This window comes from Sinohyriopsis cumingii, unplaced genomic scaffold (assembly GCF_028554795.1).
Source record: "Sinohyriopsis cumingii isolate HCF-2022 unplaced genomic scaffold, ASM2855479v2 utg002455l, whole genome shotgun sequence".
In the NCBI taxonomy this organism is placed as follows: domain Eukaryota; kingdom Metazoa; phylum Mollusca; class Bivalvia; order Unionida; family Unionidae; genus Sinohyriopsis; species Sinohyriopsis cumingii.
This window is the reverse complement of record NW_028316216.1, coordinates 192,594-197,546: the sequence shown is the minus strand read 5'-3', so window position 1 is coordinate 197,546 and position 4,953 is coordinate 192,594. Positions and strand designations below refer to the sequence as shown.

General features: G+C 32.0%; 1 long non-coding RNA gene across 1 annotated transcript; it reads right to left on the bottom strand.

Annotated features, from left to right (window-relative positions):
* Nucleotides 1–653: 653 nt before the first annotated feature.
* On the bottom strand, nt 654–4,293 carry LOC149770717 (uncharacterized). Its single transcript, XR_016418486.1, has 3 exons — nt 4,196–4,293; nt 3,835–3,928; nt 654–1,931 (listed from the first exon to the last, which is right to left on the bottom strand). It is a non-coding gene; the product is annotated as an uncharacterized LOC149770717 (long non-coding RNA).
* Between the last annotated feature and the right edge of the window lie 660 nt (nt 4,294–4,953).

Genomic DNA, 4,953 nt, shown 5'->3' with positions numbered 1-4,953 from the left:
ATGAGACAGAAATAGTGTGCTGTACATACCATCTATACAAGCATCAAATGAGACAGAAATAGTGTGCTGTACATACCATCTATACAAGCATCAAATGAGACAGAAATAGTGTGCTGTACATACCATCTATACAAGCATCAAATGAGTCAGAAATAGTGTGCTGTACATACCATCTATACAAGCATCAAATGAGACAGAAATAGTGTGCTGTACATACCATCTATACAAGCATCAAATGAGTCAGAAATAGTGTGCTGTACATACCATCTTTCCATAAACGTTAAGGATTAGCAGAGGTAGATCGTATTCGAAGAAGAGCGGAGAATAGTTTTGCTATGATTAAGACATGGGGAACAGAGTACAAAACAAAGATATATAATTCTTAAAGCGAAATGATAACTTACGTTTGGAATGATATGATAATTAAGATCATGTGTAAAAACAATAGGGACGTAACGAAATTCATCATTCTTGTTTTCATTATTATTATTATTATTATTAGTATTAGTAGTAGTAGTAGTAGTAGTAGTAGTATTAGTAGTAGTAGTAGTAGTAGTATCAGTAGTGGTAGTAGTATCATTATTTTATGAAATCAAATCCATCTTTAATATCCGTCTCATCTATCATACTCACTACAACAAGATATTTGCAGCTGCAGAGCAATCATAGTTGTGTGATTTATTGGGGCGGGTGAATAATATGTTATACTGATGTACAAGACTGTTCATATCTTGCTGAAACGATCCTGACTAACATATTGTCGACATGTTATCGGATCCTTTACTTCAAATATAAATTAACCCAGTGCAGTCCAATCTTTTTGACACCATGGGTCACTGAAAATTGTCTTTCTTGAAGCCGAGGGCCGCAGCAGAAAACTGAAACACAACGACTATAAAGCTGATCAAGCTCCGGTGAGCTATTTAAAATAAGCCCGCTGGCCTCATGCTGCCCGCGGACTGCAGGTTTTACAGCACTGAATTAACCCTTTCACACATATTTAAAAAAATTGCGACTGAGTTGAGTACACGTTTTAGGCTGTAATTTGAAATGGGACAGTGTAAATATGACAATACAAAACTAACCTCCTGTAGGTATATAGCGCTTTTGTTGTTTGTTTGTTCCACTTTCGACAAAATAATGTAAATAGATAACATTCATAACGGGATAAATACATTTGGATGACCCAGCTTGCCGAATTCAAAGTGTGAAACTGGCTGAAACTTACGGGCGAAAGGCAACAAAAGTGAAGATATAGAACACGGTAAGTTTCAAAATAATCAATATTAGTTCAAGGAGCACCATAAACAGTTAAATTTTAAATACAGATTATGTTACCTGTGCAGTCATCTTAACTATTAAACTTTGCGAATGTGTCAGTCAGCTCCCCATCGAATTGTCATGAAGGCTCCTGGTTCATACCAATATGCTATGAGATGAATATGCAATTACACATATACAAAGAGATACGACATAAAAAATGGGATGAACCCGCGCAGCTGTATATAAGATACGATCAGAAGGGTTCTTTAGAGTATATTAATAAACAAGACAGGATATTGGTATTGGTGACTTGAAGTGTTAAGTCCATATCCTAGATTTCACCGAGAAATGGAAATCGTGATCCAAAATGTAATCAAAGTTAAATCCAAATGGAAATGCCCACTAAACTTTGTGGTATCATTGATAGTAGCGGCATCGCAATTTGATTACAACAGTACAAGAAAAGCTGATTTGAGGCATTTCAAGATATCGTTATTGACATTGTACAGGAAATACAAATGACAAGAATATAAAGTCCATGCACAATATTATGATCAGGGTAGTTGTTTCTTGTCGTGTTGGTTGAACACCCCCCAGAGAATTGAATACATCATGGCATGGACGGTCTCATTTTATCCAACAATTCCAAAATGGCGCCAACCACTTGACTGTAAAACAGGTACAAAACAGTTTTATTATTTGACACCTATTTACAATCCTACAAATCTTAGCTTATTAGATAATTCAGATTGATTACTATATATATATATATATATATATATATATATATATATATATCGGTGTCATCGATCCCTACATATATACCTTATTAATAAACAGCACCTACATGTAGAATGTGCTACCGGTTTCGTTTTATTACTTCATCAGACTAAATTCAAACTGTATTCAGTATCTTTGTTTAAGTCATTAAATAAATTGTGTTTCTATATGAGCATTGATATAAACAATATGACATAAACAGGATGATGTAATTGCTTAAATTTATTATACATAATGATATTATTCCTTAACGAATAATTGACATGGAAATATGCATATAGAAAACAAATTAATCATATTTTAATACATGAAAATTCATAAAACTGGATCCTTAAGATACATATATTTCTAAAGATAACTGTTTTACAAATGTATTAATAAATATTGAAAACATATAAAAATACATATTATATCTTGATATATTTTTGACCAGTGTTCATTATTGCATCAAAACTAAATTTCCATGCTAGTATGGTGTGCATAATACTTACAATCAACAATTTATAAACAAATAATTATAATATATTGGGAATTAATTTATTGATGCCATTACATTTTTTTAAAAAAATGAATAAACTGATATTTATGATATTATTTTATACATTCACGAGTTAAGTTGTTCTGTAAGTTATAATACTATAATTTATTTGTAACTAAATATATGTGCCCAAGGATATGTCAAGATATACTATATATATTTATTTTTCTTAATGTTCATTAATTACTATATATATATATATATATATATATATATATATATATATATATATATATATATATATATATATATATTTGGAGAGAGAGATAAAGACAGAAATCACACATATGCTGTGATATAGACAAAAATTTACGCTACAAGATAACAATTTCTTGTCACTACCATTGTCATATTCATAATTGGCTTTACCTTTGCTGATAATGTATTAGAAGGCTATATTGATTCTTAGGTTTCTCTTTTGAAGACTGTCCCAGGATTCAATTGATATCAATTCTCACAGTATACATTTACAAAAATATTAAACTATAATTAGTACAGTTGTGATTTAAGTCTATAATCCACTGACTGTAGGTACGAATATATAGAACAGATACCTTCCTGCAACACAAACAAATAAACACGAATGTGTCCTTAAATTTATGCTACTCTAAAATGTATGTATTCTGGCAAAATACAGACTAATCCATATAATAGTCTACTTGGATAGCATCATCTAAAATTCATCAAGCGAATTATCATCAGAACTGTATAGATTGTTTTTTTTTTATTTAAAAAAAAAAACTTGCATCTATTAGCATTTTGTTAAGTGAAATGTATCCCTATCCTATTTTTTACATTGACTGGTGTCCATCTTTGTTTAACATTTATGAGAATGGACGACGACATTTAGGATATCTAAATACAAAACAGTTAAAATAATGACTATATATTAAATCATGTTTAAAACTTAATTAAGCTTCTATTAAAGAAAGTTGAAATATCTTTAAATATGACTGACATTGATAAATTTTAAATCATCTTTGTTTAAACGTTATAGCCTGGTCAGCTTTGCACGACAGGAATAATCTTAACATCTGTTCCATCGATATATGAATGAGCACTGGCCACGCCCATATTATACGATTCCATGATGCACGTACTTAAGCAATAATTGTTATCCAAGTTCCAATGAAACTGTCTTCTCATAATTCATATCCCAATTTCTTACCGAAAAAATAATGCAGATGAGTAGAATTACTACTTGCAAGAAGATAAAAATTAACAAAACGAGCTATTAACATGTATACACTCACTCAGTCAGTTCTACAGGGTTTTCCTTTACGACCTTTAAAATGTCTTCCAAGGATTTAGCTATATCATCCAGTACCGAATAGTTTCTGCGAAGGTCTGAGAAAAAAAGAAAGAACAATAAAAGAATATATATATATATATATATATATATATATATATATATATATATATATATATATATATATCCTACATAATATCTTTTGATTCATATTTGATGTTATAAATTTACAATCTTATTAGAGAATATGGATGCATTCTTATGTTTGCACGCAGAAATATATCTGATACAACCATACACGACAGGCTAAACACGTTTCGTGAAGGGGAAATTATAAGCACGAAATGATAAAAATAAATAAATACCTGCGGAAAGGGCGACCGTAAACAGTGCCAAGAAAAGCAGCAACACAACGAGATTATTCATTATGACAAATAGTTCTCGACAGCTATTTGCGGTTTCTGCTTTCTATCAAGGAATGAATTTGATCTTTAGTGTATTGTCTTTTAAGCAATATTGCACGCTACGCATACATAGCAATTTTCAGTCGGTAACCAATACATGGAATTAATGAAAACAGTTATCCCTCCCACCGAAAAATGCAACCAGTAAAAATGAAAGAAAGGTATCTTTAAGATTGTATGGGAGTGTATTTAAAGTAGCATAGATCACATCTTTTCCAATGTACAAAGAAAATAAAATGTAGGTTTCTCCACTTGAGCTGAGAAAAAACTTCCATCATAAAGATCAGTCAAGCGTAATAACAATCATTCGACCGCATAAGTTAGGATCTTGCAATTACCAAGAGAGGACATACTACTGAACATGCCCCAAAACAGATTGAATGTTGTTGTTGTTGTTGTTGTTGTAGGGTTTAACGCCATTTTTCAGCACGCGATAGGCTATACATGGCGGCCAGTATTAATGGTGGAGGAAGAAACCGAGAAATCCCCGGAAAGAACCACCGACCCTCGAGAAGCTACTGGCAAGCTTTCTCACATATCCACATTCGCCGAATCCGAGACTCGAACCCACGCAGACAGAGGTGAGATGGCAGTGATCCGTAACGGTGAGCGCTTTAGACCACTCGGCCAGATTGAATGTAACTACAATTATAGCGTAG